This window comes from Belonocnema kinseyi, chromosome 3, assembly GCF_010883055.1.
Source record: "Belonocnema kinseyi isolate 2016_QV_RU_SX_M_011 chromosome 3, B_treatae_v1, whole genome shotgun sequence".
Lineage (NCBI taxonomy): Eukaryota > Metazoa > Arthropoda > Insecta > Hymenoptera > Cynipidae > Belonocnema > Belonocnema kinseyi.
In genome coordinates, this window is record NC_046659.1 from 79,859,229 (window position 1) to 79,876,641 (window position 17,413).

The 17,413-nt window shown below is 27.5% G+C and overlaps 1 protein-coding gene across 1 annotated transcript in view; it reads right to left on the bottom strand.

Moving 5' to 3' along the window:
- The window catches only part of LOC117168844 (choline O-acetyltransferase), a 224,602-nt gene extending 207,614 nt beyond the window's left edge, over positions 1-16,988 (bottom strand). The window contains exon 1 of the mRNA XM_033354700.1: positions 16,915-16,988. The gene's annotated coding sequence lies outside the window, so the exon portion shown is untranslated. The remainder of the gene's footprint in view (positions 1-16,914) is intronic.
- Between the last annotated feature and the right edge of the window lie 425 nt (positions 16,989-17,413).

Consider the following 17,413-nt stretch of genomic DNA (forward strand, 5'->3'; position numbering starts at 1 on the left):
TACAGAAGTAATTATTTATTTCTATAATATAACTAATTGTTAAGAGCAAAGTTAAGTTTCTACTAGATTCACCTAATATTGACGATTCAAAGAAAATTGGCTTTTTTATGGGAAATACGTGTTTACCTTCATAGGGTTTGCTTTCAAATGTCATTTTTGCTCAAAAAACCTTTTTTGTACCTTTTTTGTTGATTCGAAAAAATTTGGACATATTTTTGGACCACCCTAGGGTACATTGATGGACTGAATTCAAGTTTATTCAAGAGCTTCGGGGTAACTTTAGAAGTTTACACTTAATCATGAAATGGATTCGAAATGGAAATGGCAAACTCGTCCCTCGCTAGAGTTTAGTTAGCGACACTCGGCTTGCTTTGAAGTCAAACCAGCTTTTATACTGGCCCATCACCCCTCAGGCTCTTCCTTGATCATGCTTATTAGCGAAAATGGTTCTGCAAACATCCCTTGGATATCGATAATTTATCAAATAGATTTTTTACATATTTTTTCTTTTTTTTCCTATTTCATAGAAAGTAGACATTCATTCCTGCGAAAAATATCTACTTCCCTATAAAACACTTTTGGATTTTAATTTAACGCAAATGGTATTCTATAACCTTAAAACGTACCGACCATTCATTATTTGTTTGCCCCTTATTTTTGAACTAATATCATTTTGATTATCAATTCCAGATCTAAATGATCCATTTTTGCAGATCTAACATCAATTTGTACACAACTTCATTCATACAACATTTTGAATATCAGACTGGAATAAAAGTGTAGTTTTCCTATATTGGTCTGTAAATCTCTATGGCTATGGAAATTAATTTTTTCATTCTCGAAATGTTTCTTTATTTCCGATTTCCGACCTAGTTCCGACTTTCGAGCTAGTTCTCACTGCCCCTCTTAAACTCTTGAATATTTGCGACTTCCTAACATCAACAGAAAATTTGCTATAAGGCGTTGAATTTTCAAATAAAAATACACGAATTTTCAAGAAATAGTTGAGTTTTTAATGTTAATCTTCAACCAAACAAAGAAATATTTAAGCTTTCAGTTGAAAAAATTAATTTTTTACTTTAAAAAAAACAAGAATTTGTAACCAAATATTTAATTCTTCAACCAAAGCGTTGAATTCTTAACTAAAATGATGAATATTTAACTAGAATAGTTACATTTTTTAATCAAAAAATTAATTCCCAACCAAAGAAGAAAGCAATTTAAAAAATAAGCAAATGTTTAATTAAAAAGATAATTTTTGACTAATCTATCAGAACAGCGAAGTTTCAACCAAAAAGATCAACTTTCAAATAAAATGATTAGGTCAAGTCTAAAGGTTCGGAGGGTCCGTATGTGTATGTTCTTTCTTACCAAAAAAGACTATTTTTTCAACAAATACATGAGTTCTCAACTAAATAGCTTAATTTTTAATTTAAAAAATGCAAAAATAGTTAAATTTTCAGCCAAAGAGACAAATTTTCAACTAAAATGATAAATCTTCAACTAAAATAGTTAAATTTTCAGTTAAAATAAATAAATTCAATGATAAATCCAAAAAGTAAATTCAATGATGTTGAAATTTCAACCATAAAAGATACATTTTCAATCTGAAATGAAATGAATAACATTTCAGTTCAGAAATCACTGCCTTATCAAAACAAAAAATAATTTTTAATCAAAGAGATGAATTTTTAACGACAAATGTAATATTTGATATTCAAACCGAAAAATATTTCTATTTTAAATATATAATAGTTTAATTCAACCAAGAAAACGAATTTCTAACCACATATTTAAATTTCCAAATAAAAAAGATACATTTTTAAACAGAGTTGCATTTTGAACTAAAAAAGATTTAAAAAATGCAATCAAAATTGTTGCATTTTCAAAGTTATCTTCAATAAAATAGTCAAATTTTCAAACTAAAAAGATAATTTAAAAAAAAAACATCAAATTTCAATCCAAAAAGAATGGCTTTCTAACAAAATTTTTTAATATTTAACAAAATAATTATATTTTCAACCAAATGATAACATTTTTACCCGAGAAGGTGAATTTTGAACTGAAAATATCATCGCAGACTTTTTAACCAAAAATAATTGATATTTATCTCGAAAATATTGAATTTTCAACCAACTATATACATTTTAGACTTAAGTAAAACCTCCGTTTAAAAAATTAATTTTAAACCATAAAAACACGAATATTTCACTCCGGAAATTAAATTTTCTTCCTAAAACTGTTTTTATATATTAGGTTAGTTCCCACTCCTATTTCTAAAAATCTACAACTTCTTAGAAATGATTTAGAAAATTTTCAATTTTCTTATATTACGTTATAAATCTGTGTCTCTGGAATTTTCCTTCCTTCAAAAAGTGTTTCTTAAGATTTACGTAGTTCAAGTATTCGTCGAATCTTAATGATTTTTCATGAAAAAATTCATAAAAGGGAATTGATCTTGAGAATCGGATCATTCTGATGCGCAATTTTTCGATTAAATAAAAATTTCGAAATCTTTATAAAATCGTAGTATATCATTTTAAACGGCATAAAACTAGCATTTACTGTGTTCTTACCTAGTTTGTTATGCTAACCTAGCAGATGTTGTTCAAGTTTAGAAAATCGTAATTTTTCTTTTGATAAGGCTCTTATAAAGAATGTATAAAAAAAATTTTCTTTAAAAATACTTCTATAGGCTAGAGATACAAAATTTCGGCGCAAATTTTTATTTAGTTTAAAAATAAGGTGGAAAAAATACATAGGACGCGTTGGGTAATTTATTATATCGTAGAATACCATTTACCTCTTATAAAGTCGCAATTTTTTATGTTATCAGATACAGTAAATGGATTATCTAAAATAAAAAACTTATGCGTATAAAATAGATGCAAAACTTAGTCTCTAGCTCTGCTCATATTTGAATCAAGATCTTCAGACTGCCGGTTTGGTGCTCCTGGCCAATAAACTATGGAGATATGTTATATACAAATGAAAATTTTTTGCTTAACTTTATTGACTATATAATTATAACTAAATATTTGATGTTAATTCTTTTTTGTTTCATATCCTCCATCGCTTAATTGGTAAGATCAGCACCCCGAATTCTAATAGATCTGGGTTTAAATCCTAGTGAAGCTAGAATAATTTTTTTGCATTTTAAAAATGAAATCAATATTTTCGACATATTGATATAAGACTAGTAGACCGTAAATAATTATCATAAAATATTTACTTATCAGGCCAATTAATTATATTAATCTTGATAAAAAATGACTGATGAAAAGTACAGGATACAAAAAAACTAATGATGTATTTCAAAGAAAAGTATTGCACTCATGACGTAATGGACATTGGGATACTTAATGGACTGGTACTCGCGTGCCAAAGAAGAGGTTGCATGTTAATGGACAAACGTGGGTCAGCGTATGGCTGACCCTTCAAGGACCGTTTCTACTGCATAGCCTCTACTCGAGTATAGGTCACGCAAAAGGACCATCGATCCCTACTACATATATACTTTCAGTCTCTCGTAATTTACCTATTTAGAGGGTAATTTTTTCCCTGAACGCTCTCCCTTTATTCAGGACCTCTATCTTTTCTCATTCAAGTAAAAAATGACCTAATAAGTGGAATTTTATAAGCAGGTCTAGAGGTCGTTTATAAAATTAGACCAGATTGTGAACTCTTATTTATATCTGTAATAAATACTGAAAAACAGAAATTAAAAAACCGTTGATTAAACAAAATTTTAATTGGTTCATTTCCGAAATTTAGAGGTTCGAACATTTTTAATGATTGATATCAATTATAAGAGATAATGGACAAAAAGTTAGGTGATTGAAAATAAAAAATGACTTCTAACACTACAATTTTTAGAAGAAAAAAATGGCAAGTGCGTTTTTAGTTTAGAGTTTTAGAAGTGTGAATCCAATCGACATTTCTATTTATAATTTTTGCAGGATTAGGAATGTAAAGATTTTAAAGCAAAACTTTTAAGTAGAAACCTTACATTTTTGTAAGCCATTAGTATTTATGAACAAAATATATTCAAGCAAAATGAACCAAAATGCTGTTTTGCCCCAAGTCGAATTTAAGACTATTTCGTTTTATTATTTCAACATAAAGACGTAAATGTATGAAAAATTCTAAACTCTTAAGTCTCGATTCTAGGTGCGTAATATAGGATATCAAATTTGGTCAAATACAATCAATTAAATTATGATTTGTGTGTATAAAGAAGCTACCAAAATTTGAAACCCATAGTCTATGTATAAATTTTAAAAAGTCAAGGAAAACACTGCAAATTCTATAATTCGGAAGCCACCATTCTTATTTTATTCTAAAAATTCTTAATTTTTCATATATCAACAAATTCCAAATCCTGTTGATTTATCTTTGGGCCAAAAATCTGGATTGCTCGAATACCATATTTTTTTAAATGTTGTTAATGATTAAAAATTTAAATAATATAGAATGCTAAGGAATAAAAATGGCCTTATTTACAAATTCGAAAGTTTTCAAAGTTGATTGAATTTAATATTTTAAAACTTCAAAATCATTATTGGAACGTGGAAAGCGTTCAGATTTTAGAATTACATTTTTAAAATCAAAAAACTTCTCATCCCTTTTTGAGAAAAACCTATGTTTTTAACAGGTATTTTAACAGCATATGTTTATAAAAATTACTTAAAAATAAAACCTGAATCATATGAAATTTGTCCAGAAATCTTATTGTCGGTACCGGAAATTATTTTGTTACCATTATCGATGTACATACTGTTCGTACATTTTTTAAATATTTGGTTAAATGTTATGAACAAAATTAAAAGCATTTCAAGCAATTTTAAGACATTTAAAGAAATTTCATAAGATTAATTTAAGATAAAAGGATTCCAAATAATTGTGGAAATTCAAGCGTTCAATTTAATTTGAATTTCAGAGAACTTCCACGGAATTTAAGGCTTTTAAAGGGATGTTATTAGATTTTGAAATATTTCTACTAATTTTAAATGATTATATTGGTTTTCAACAGATTAAAAATATGTCTACGAATTTTAACGGATTTCAGAAGATTTTGACGTTTTTTAAAGATGTCAAGGGATCTTTAAAAATGTTGTAGGATTTATAAAGATTTAAAGGGTTTTCTACTGAAATTTTCAAAATACACTGAATAAAATGAAATTTTAAGGAATTCCTAGCGACTCCAAAGATTTCAAGGGATTTTAATGTATTCCAAAGAATTTTACAACGCTAAGTATTTCAAAAAATTTCAAAGAATTCTAGTGAATTAAACGGGGGTTTTTAAAAGAGAAATGTAATAAATAAGTTTAATTTGAGTTATACTCAAGGATTTTAAGATGGTTTATACTTTCTTAAGTTAATTTTCACTTTTTTCCAAAGATTTCAAGGTATTCTAAGGGAATCTAAAGGATCTCAAGAGATATTAAAAGCCTCAAGGAATATTAAAGAATTTTGTAGTATTTTGTAATATCTAAGCATTTGAAGGGATTTCAACAGTTTTTCGTATGGATTTTAATTCAATTTTGAGGTATGCCAGAGATATCAACGGAATGCACAGATTCTTACATTATTTTTGTGTACTTTTATGTGAAATTATGAATGGTCAAAAATAAATCTTTCCTTTGTAATTTATTTTTCTAATATAGATTATCGACTAATTTGTATCTATATAATGATTTTCGAAAATGAATTTCCTATAATTAATGGAATCTCTTGCAATCTCATGCAATGCTTTACAATCCTTTGCAACCTCATACAATGTTCCAATCTTGCAATCTAGTATACACCAAAAATCTGAGTAATTAACCACTAGCATATTTACGCGGCATGGAACCAATCCGATAGTCAACAAAAATGAGTTCCTGATTTTCCAGATATATAGTTACACCACTTTTTTGGATAAGAAAATTGTTTGAAGTTTCCATGGACATAGGAAACACGGGACTAGGCATGCCATCCTAACTTGGGCAAGCGGGGTTGAATCCACGGGAGGGGAGAGAATTCCATGAGTGGGAAGAGCCGCCATCTCACGATGTTCCATTTGATTATGCGCACGAACATTTTTTCCGACAAACTGTCCATGAAAATATAAACATGTGGGCGCTGCCATGTTTGTCGCAGGACATCAAAAGGCGGCGGACCACTCCCCTCATTCCATCACCCCCGCAATGGCATGCCTAGTCCCTTGTTTCCTATGTCCATGGAAGTTTCTGATTCATGTCTGTAAAATTTAAATAATTCAAATTTATCTTGATAATAAATTATTACAATTATTCAGAAAATTGTTTGTTTGTTTGTTACACATTCAGTGCCCCATTGTACCCCAATTATGAAATCTAATATTGAAAGTGAAGTATATTTTGGACGCAAGATTCGGATTAAACTAAAAGTTAAACGGTGGCACGTGGATGTCCACTCATTCTACCTGAACACCTCGTAGCTCTTTAGCTTAATCCCTTATTGCATTAACCCTGCAATTCGATTTACCTGTAGGGAGAACCGCACTTTACTGGGGCTGCACTGCACTGTCACGAGTCAACCATAAATAACACGTTATCTCGTGTTCTGATAGCGGCTAATTTATTTACGAATCGGCAGTGTCCTAAATCGAGGGTGGTTCCTGAACTTCGAGGGATAGTCTCTCCTATGAGTCATGTACCATCTGCCGCTCTATTATGACATAAGCAATTTTTCCCACCCTCCTTGGCCCTTCCTCCATTCACTCTTGAAATTCCTTTTAACCAAATATTCTTCATTTTCTCACAATGAATGCATCCGGCACCAAAAATCCGGTTTCGGACATTTGAAAAACTTATAGGGTAGTCTCTGATTCATCAATTCGCATGAAACGAAACAAAATTTCAATCTAGATTTCCTTTCGAAACTTTTCCAATCAGATGTTTTCAATATTTGTTTATTTAATTTTTCATATAGAATTTGGAAAAAAGCACATTTATTTTTTTATTATAATAAAAAATATTGGTATTTTATCAAAAATATATGAAAAATTTTAAAACCTTTTATTGAACAAATTTTTAAATATTAAGTTTAGAGGATTTCTGAAACAATATTTAATAATTTCGTATTAAAAGTGTTGAAATTAGACAATTTTGGATTAGGTAAAATTTCATAAAAGCACAATATTCAAAATGAAATGAAAAGGAATTAAACTTGTATAATTTCTGAATAAAAGTATTGAAAATAGAATAATTTGAGATTAGAAGTATTGAAAATTGAACATTTTTTTAACAAAAGCTCTCAAAATTGAACAATTTCAGGCTTAAGTTGTGTAAATTTGACAAATTCATAAATTGAAGTTGAAATTATAGTATTTCTAATTCAAAGCGTTCAAAATTGAAAAATTTTATTTTTAAATTATAAATCTCAAAATTGAATTATTTCAGACAAAATTGAATAATTGAGAATTTAAAAATGTTTAATTTAAATAATTTTCAATTTGAAGAAATTAAAATTTTACAATTTGGAATTGAAAACTAAATTGAATGTATCGAAGTCAAAGTTGCGGAAATGCTATAGTTTTACATTGATATTACATGAGAAAATAATCATTTAACATTCAAATCGATTAGACTTTTTCTATTAATAAGTAAATCCACTGTCATTTTTACTGTTTAAAATAAAAAATTAAATTATAAATCTTTATAGTGTTGATCATTCTAAAAAAATTTCAATATAAAAAGTAATTAATAATGGGAAATATCAAAGATGAAAAATTTATTATCACCAAGAATTGTGATATAATTTTATTTACTCAAATCTTTTAAAATTTAAATTATTTGAATTGAATTTAAACCATTAATAAAAATATCAAATACAAATTTTTCATTTAAAAATAACATTTTCAAATGGTTAATAACTTTAAAACTCAGAACTCTACAATTGTAATCATTCAAAATTGAAGAAATTATTTCATTACGAAGGTATGCATTCCAAATACTTTTATTTTTACATATTTTGACTTTTAATAATATGATTTCTAACTATTTATTTTAAATCATTCAATTTTCAAAACTTAATTAAGATTTCTCATGCATTCTTGAAATATTTTTTTAAAATATTCATTTTGTTTAAATCCTCAACTATAAGTCGAACAATTTCAAGATAAGGCATTGAAAATTAGAAATTACAGAAAATTGCAAAACAAAATTGACACGAAATGAAACCATAAAACTGATTATTAAGGCTTTCAATATCAAAGTCTGCAATTTTTAAAGATTTAAAATTTAAATCGTCCTAACATTTTTAATATAGGAATTTGTAACTATTAATAATTTGGAGAAAATTTATATTTGTTGAATTACACAGGCTATCTATGAAAAATTATAGTAGACTATTAGCAGTAAAATTTGCAATGTAAATCTAAACTATTTTCGGAAAATTGTATTTCAAGACAATTGTAAGGTATTAAATTGAAGATTGAACATTTAAAAAAAAATACTCAACATGATTACTATACATGATTCCGATTTTTAACATTGCACAATTTTAAGCATTTCAATTAAAAACTTTTATTTTTTCAGTTGAATTTGAAATGTATAATATTTTGAAATATTTTCAAATAAAAGGTGATTCAACTTGCAATGTCTAGTTTAAAAACCTTCTCGTTTAAGAAGTTCTTGTTATGATTTTCAAAAGTGTTGAATTTATTCTGGCGACATTTATTTCAAACTTTTCAATTAGAAATCCTTTAAAGTGAAAATTGTGCAACTATTAAGTCCTTCAATTGATTATTGTATCACTTTGAAGAATTTAATAAAACAGACAGTTTTATGCATTTAAAATTGAAATCAAACTATTTAGAATATTTAAATTTAAAAGTATTAATCCAAGTACAACGTGAATTTTCAGAACACTACCAACAACGTGTGTTTTTGGTGAAATTCCAGACATACTTTGTCGTTCTTGGGTTAATTTTAAAATGAACTGTTAAGGCTTTTAACGTGAAATTTGTAAAATTTAAATTCAAAACTAGAATATTGTGAAATTCGAATTCGGAAACGTCCAAAAATGAATTTTTTTTAAATAAAATATTTACGAATTTGAGCTTCTGAAACACAGTACCGTGGAAATTTCTCTTTAAATTAAGTTTTTATTTAGTAATTTTTTTACTTTTAAATTAGAAAATTAAGAAAGTGAAAAAAGTAACTTCTTAGCTAACAAAGTGGAAATTTGAACAAAGTGAATGAATGAATTCGAATATTGTTATTATTAATTTTAATAAAAGATTGTTTCGTACACGATATAAATCTAACATTTAAAACAAGACATCAAAATCCATTTAATGTTATGGATCGAATTATATAAATTTTTCTGAAATATTTTAAGTTTGTAGCATGATGAGTAAGTATTGAATATTGTGTTAAAATTTGCGAACATAGTTTCGTAGGTTTGTACAACCTTAATTAATAGCAGGGCGTGTACCTGGTTGCAGATCGATATCAGAATCCCTAGGGCGATGTGTTTCATGTTTTCTCTTTTTCCCTTCATATTTTTTTCTCTCTTTCCATTTCCCCTCGCTCATCTGTTCCGAAAACTTTCTCTATCAAAAGAGCATCCACGTAATTCGTGAATGAGGAGGAACCTTGGGGGGTCGTAGAAAATCAAGTATTTGTACTTTCCTCTTTGCGATTTACACGAAAGTAACCGACAAAAATCCAATATAAAACCAATATCTGAAGTGACACCCCCAGTTCGTTTCATTCTGAGATCTTACCACCCTTGGAAAGTAATTTTCTTATGGGCGTCTGGAATTTCTTAGTCGACACTTCTCTCGATTATGGAACTAGGGGATTTCCCAGACTGTTCCTGCGAGAAAAACAGTTTAAAAGCATATGAAATTCAAGAACATATGTTGCGTGATTTGAAATTTTACAAACACTATCCTACAAATTTAATTCGTTCAGTGAAAAAATATTGCCATAAATAAAAATATAAAGGTAAAAAACTACTCCTAGAAAATATACATTATTTATTGTAGAATGAACCTTGAATTGATCAAACAAAAAGGTGAAGGTATCATCGGGCTTAAAATATGAAAGTTTGTATTTCATTACAATTAATGATCTGAAATCGCCCCAAAAGTTCTTTTTCTAGAATAATATGCACAGGATTTGTTCTTTAATATAAGGAAAATACATTCTATAAAGATAAATTTAAAATACTTATAACGCGAGATCTAGAAAAACCTTTAATTTTCTAATACGTTTAAAGATTCCTATATTACTCACATATCAATTTAATTGGATTGAAATTTTTTTTTAATAAAGCTGGGTATAAAATGATAGATAAAAATACATCTTAAAGTACTAGCGGAATCTTTAAACGGTAATAATGTAATATATATATATATTAAAGAAATTGATATCTTTGAAAATTAATTGTCAAACTTAAAACATCTTAGCGGAATCTCTAAACCATTGTTCTTCAATTGTTTTTTTTTATCAAAAGAAAGAAATTCTTGTACAATACGGAAAATTGTTCATCATTATACACACAAATTTTAAGTTAGATTTTAACACCCATAAAGTTGCGATTTTATCATAAAGTTTAAAATAAGAAATCAAATTCATTCCCATTTTTAAAAAAATATTATGCAAAAAAATTTAAGAGATACTTGTTCCGCAATTAAAAAATAATATATCATATTTTAATATTATATTATATATTATATTTTTAATATTTTACTTTGAAATAAATTGACCTAAAAACTAACAAATAAAGAATGGTCTACATTAATTACTTCTTTAATATATAATTTACAATTTTTATATCGAAAAATTGATTTCAGGTGAAACTTGAGAAAGGTTTAAAATATTTTTAATGATTTCTAAAAATGTAGATAAAAAACTTGGCAATTCTCAAGACGATTTTTAAAAATTTGAAACATTTTTCAAAATTTTTGAAAACATTTCAGTAAGTTTAAGGGATATCTAAAAGTTTTTGAAAAGATTAAAATAATTTTAAAGTTAAAAAGGTTAAAAAAAAGTTGAAGCGTAGATTTTTGAACATTACAAAATAAAATTTTTAAGCTTTTCAACGATTTCGACATGTTTCCAGAAAATAAAAAAAATGTCTTAAAATTGATGGGAATTTTTTATTGCTTTGTATTTTAAAAAAATATTCTAAGAGATAATTTTAAAAAATGTTAAACATTTGAAAGATTTTTAAATTTTTTAAAAAGAATCTGGAAAGTTATGAAGAAATTAAAAATATTTAAAAACTTTGATAGATTCACGAAAATTTATAAAACATCTTTTAATCGCTTCAAAAGTCCTACAAGTCTGAAATACCGTTTAAAATCACTTGAATTTTTCTAAGATTTGGTTAAATCCTGGAAAATAAAAAATGTCTTTACAATATTTTAAATACTATTTCGACATATCTGAAATGATTAAAAATATTTTTGAATATTCCCGAGAATCATAAGACAATTATATTTGTACAATAATCTTGAAACCAAATCATTAAACAAACTTACAAATAAATAGTTACACAAAACTCTTATTTTGTATTCGAAATTATTTGCCCTGTCAAATTATGTTTGGTTGACATTATTTTTTCTTTCACTACTCACAAATCTTTTTTGATTGTATTGTTTTGTATTTACAATTATTTTTCGCTTCAAATAAAAAAAACTATACTAACGTGTAACATGCGATTCATGATGCTAGTGAATATAAAAAATAAGGTATTATGGACTTTCCTCAGGAATTTATCAATTTTTTAAAACTATTTTTGAATTGTATAACAAGATTGCTTAAAATTCGTTTGAAATGATAGACATTTTCAACAGTCAAGTATGCAACACTTACCGAAAACTACAAGACATTTTTTAGAGATAAATTCGATCTCTTAATCTCAACATCATAATATCGCAATTTTACGTGTGTAACCCACCTTAATTTTTTTCAGGGATTCGAACGAAGTTAAGGAGCATTTTTGGATATTTGCCAATTATTTCGATAAATTTAGAAGAATTGGGCTAAAAACTGAGTTTAGTCTTAAAAATTATAAAAACATAATAAGTATATGAAGGCATAATGTCAAAATTATGTGTTACTCGTAATTTATATAAAAAAGAACGAAAAGGAATGTAACAAAACGTTCGTTACCTTCCTTTTTGCTTCTTTTCACATAAAACTTGGACGAAATACAAATTTGAGAATGTGCCTCCGTAGCTACATTATTTTTTAGTGACTTTACATACTTAGCATTATTTTCAGGTAAATTATATGTAATTTTATGAAATAATTAGAAAATTTCTGAAAATGCCCCTTAATTTCGTTCGAATCTCTGAATTTTTTATAATAAACAAGATTTTTGGGTCACATAGCACTCTGATTAAGAGTGTTTGAATTTTTCAAGATGGGATAGTTAAAATGGTTAAAACTAAAATTAAAACTGTTTAGAAAGTCGACGTTTCAGCATCTAAGCGTCCATAGCAATCCGTAAATAAATATATTTTTCGACCTAAAAAAAAAAGATTTCATAAGACACCTTACCTCCCACCCTTTTCGATTTATAACTTACATATTTTCAATATTTATGTATATTAATAACATTTCAACGTCCTAAATCTAAAAAGATAACATTGTTAATATTTCAAACAGGACTGAAAGTACCATATTTTGAAAGTTTGGTGTTTTCCGCACTTGGAAATGCAGACGAGAAGCTACTGTGAGAATTCACGAAAGCTCAGGGATTTTCTACGAGGCTCGAAGTTATACGACTTTGGGAGAAGCCGGAGCTTGTGGAGTCAAGTTTGTAGAGTTTTGTGCTGAAGCCCAGCTCGAGTTTCCCTTCCCGACCGTTTTTTTCTTCTAACTTTTCCACGCTTTTCTTTCCCTCAAGAGCGAATCAGCTTAAGAGCATTTATTTTTTATTTTTTACGAAACGCCGTAATTCACTCCTGATCTTCGCTGTTTCATTAATTTCTAAGATGAATTTATAATGAGGTTTTTATAGCTACAACGATGTATTTTCAAAAGTAAACAAAATGATACTTTTTCTTCCAAATTATGTACTCGAGAGACATGTCTTTAAATTTTACAAGCTTTTGTCTCAAAAGAAGTCAATTTATTTTAACTGACAATTTCTCTTACCGAATCCATTCCAAATCAGTTAGGTTCTACTTTTCAAATCGCAGAATCTCTCGGGGACGAAATATATCGTTCTTAAAGAATATTAGGAATATTCGTATTTTTTCGATTTTCGTTTTTTCGTTTTTCTAAGAACGATAGAAGTCGAGTTTCTCAAATAACCTCGCACTCATATTTTCGTCCAGTTTCTAGTTGAATTTGGCAATATCATAAGACAGATTTCTTGTGAGGTTCATGTGGGCTAAATAATCTGTGCGGCCAGAAGAGTTTTTTTGTCGTAAAGTCAAATTGACTAATTTTTCTTGCAAACAAAAGATATAGAAAAAATATTAGAATAGAAATTTGTATGTCCAAAAAAGTGCCATGAAAAATAGCTTTTATGGAACACCAAAGATTTTATATTTTTTTACATATGTTTCCCAGTTTTTATCAAATTCATGTTTTATACCATTTTTGCAAAATTATTTTTGTTTGATATTCGAAACATATTTTTTAAAACTTTGTCATTCAAAAAATTATTTGTTGAAAATATTTAATTATTTGTGTTTTTAGTACATATATAATATTTCTTACACACCCAGCTTTTTAATTGCTTAAAATCATAAATTGTTTAGTTAATTTAAATTTTACAATATATCCTTTCTATGCAAGTTCAAAGTTAAGAAGAAATTCAAAACAAATATATGTGTGGATTTTATAAGAAAATCAACTTTTGTTATTTTCAGAAAAACCATTTTTTTAAATATAAACAAAGAACAAATTTAAAAAACGCATAACCTTATAACAGGATGTTTGTTTTCGATAATCGGAAAAGTAATTATCGGCTAATTTCTTCTAGAAAAAGATATATTTCATCCTCTAGATATTCTGCGATTTCCAGTATAGAACCTGCCTTATTTAAAATGGAATCAGACATCTATATATTACAAAAAAAATCCGCTAATAATTTTCCATATTTATTATTTGTTTATCAAACTGAACTATTCTTTATTTAAATAGTTGGATTTGTTTGAAGTACAGTCTTGAATTAAATCTTCGCTCTTGACACGAAAAGAATTGGCAATGATAGTCATCCTTTTCTCCGTCAATCCTACTCTTTCAGGTAACAAGATCGTATCTGATGCGTGCCATTTACATATTTCGCCCTAGGCGTTTAGGTCCTTGCGCTTGGCAATCCGAGGGGAGCGACTCGATTTACATTTCGCATCAACATCACAAACGTATTTTAAAATATAAAAACGCGTTATTTTACATTTTTTAGAACGTTATTCGTTGAAAATAAATTTCATTTTCACATTTGGAATATTTGCATAGGTCAAGATAGGTCAAGATATGTATTTTTGAATAAACTCGAAGATAATGTCACTACAGTTCCTTTCAAAAATAAAAAATAAATCACTTCACTAACTTCTTTCAATAAATTAAAACAGAGAACTCAATGATCTCTGAATTTAATTAATTTTTTCAAATCCCGTTTAATTCTTTTGGATGTACCTAAATTCCTTATTTATTAATTCAATTGATGTTTTTTGGATTTTTAATTTTGTTTATTCGACCATAAGGACTTTTAAATTCACCTTAAATTCTTATGAATTTTAATAAATTTTTATTCACTACTTCTACTTACTCCATTTATCTAAATTCAATTGAATTTTGTTGGATTTTAAAAATTGTATTTTAATAAATTGAATTCTTATATATTCCCTTGAATTTTACTGAAATTAATGGAATATTTTGAATAAACAAATTTTTTAAAGTTAGTTTGAATTCTCTGGTACTTCAACCAGAATTCTTATTGATTTATCCTGAATTCTTTTAAATTATTTGGAATCCTCTTTATTCTTTTTTTTAATTTACCCTGTTTTTTTTTAGTTTTCTTGAATTCTTCTAAATTCACTCAATTCTACTTAATTCAATTAATTATTTTAGTTTCTTTGAACTCATCCTGAACTCTTATAAACTCTCCTTGAAATCTTATAGGCATTAAATCAAATTCTTTCGAATTCCGTTAGAATTTCCTAATTCATTTAAATGCAATAAATATGTTAAATAGTTTTTATTTCTTTTTAATTTTACTTTAACTGTTGTGCATTTCATAAAGTTCTTCTCGTTTCTTTAATTTACTTCTAAATTGATTAAAATTTTATTTAATTCCTTGTTTTTTTTAATTTTTCAATTTAGTTCTGTTAAATTCTCTCTGAATTCTGTTCACTTGCATTGTACAAAATGCTATGGATTTAAAAAAAAATTTTAATTTGGTTAAAGTCTATTCTTGAAAACATGTATGAATTTCATCAAAGTGTCTTGAATTCCTTTAAATAATCAGTAGACTATTTTGACTTTTTTTAAACTAATTTTAAATAATTTTGAATTCACGCTGAATTCTTTGGAATTCTATTAATTTTCTAAACTGTCGCTTAATTCCTTTGAATCATCTTAAATTCTTCTAAGTTGACTCAATTTTACCCAATTATATTGATTAATGTTTTTTTGATTTCCTTTCATTCCCCTTGAAGTCGTTGAACTCACCTTAATTCTCAGCAATTTTATCTAATTCTTCGGAATTCTTTGTTATTGTTTAAATTTTCTGAAATTCTTTGATCAAGTTTTCGAGACACATCGATTGTCCAAATTCAAAACCTTCCATGATCTACCATAACTTAGGAGTATCGTTTAAGTGTTTTCTACAAACTTGATTGATTTGGTTAACAAATTTAAAAACGATGATGGTAGGTTATGGTAGGTGATGAAAGTTTCTTCAATTGGGCACTCGATGCGTTTCGAAGACGCGAACAAATATATCATATGCATTACTGTTGTATTTCCACTATTAAACAAGTTTTTGTTGATATCAAAAAGATAAACAACATATTTTTTTAATTTATAAATCAGTATTGCTGCTAGATCATAACTGCCGTGACTTGGAAGAACACCGTTAACTACATTTTGGATAAGTCCCTTGAGCCGACTACCGTTAACTGCTTTCAGGTGTCTTATCCGATTTGCAGTTAACGGTATTCTTTCAAATCACGGTCGATAAGAAGTCATGGAAGGTAGGTCAATGGATCATAAGTGCCTCGCAAATTCGAACCAACATGTTGGATAAAGTACTATAGTATTCATAATATGAGACAAAGTTCTTCTCATATAAACAAAATAAACAGCTTTTTTTGAAACTTCTTAAATTGATACTGCTTGGTCATGAATGGTTCAAAAATAGGTCGTGCAATGCTTCTCGAAGATCTAAACTAATAAAATTATAGTATTGCAGTATTTTGAATATCAAACAAGTTTATTCTTATATAAACAAGGTACATTTGTTTTAATCTTGAAAGTAAAAATTACTGCTTCTAAATGGCCTATTTAGTTTAAATTCTTACCAGACCTAAATATTAATTAAACCTACAATTCGTCCAAATTTCATAAGCAAAGTTCTTTTACTTTTATAGATGTAATTAACAGGATAAAGTTACAAACACTGGGACATTATTAATGAATTGCTTTTTCTAGAACTTCAAGACAAAATAATAATAAAATGCGAGTAATACTCTCGTATTTCTTGCATGTATAGTATCTATGAAAGGAATAATTATTACTTTCAAATATTAGAAAATTGGTTTCAGTTTTAATAACCTCGATCTGTCTCTGATTGAGTCAATTAGCTTATGTGAAAAATGTACGTAACATCTGCGAAGAGATCTTATCATTGGAAAAAACTTTAAACATCAAAAGTGATAGGCATAAAAATTGATCCTTTAAGGAGGAAATTACTCACTCTGGCAGGACATGGAGAGCTGTCTCTGGAGAAGCTCCCAATAGTGTCCAGCAAACGACGCGGAGCCCCCAACACAGAATCTCGCCATCCCTCTGGAAAAGAAAAAAAAATCGGAAATCAGTTAACATCGTCGAGTTAGACATGCGAATGTTCGAATCACTTCGCTCAAGTGTATAGAAGCAGGAGTTGGGACTTCCTGAACGGAGATGGGAATTCCTATGCAATCCGGATATCACTATACAAATTACATCCGCTTGCTGTCTAGTACATCATAGTATCATTTGAAAATTCAAAATATTCAAGAATACAAACAAAATTTCTATAAAAAATGTGAAATTTTATATTCATATTTCAAATGACGGATTTAGAATTACTAATTCAAAATAAAAAGTCGATAAATTTTACCATTTCAAATTGAAAATAATCACGAAGATAAAATTAAAATCGAATCATTAAAAATTTTAGAATTCCCGTTATACTGGTAATTTAAAAATTTTAA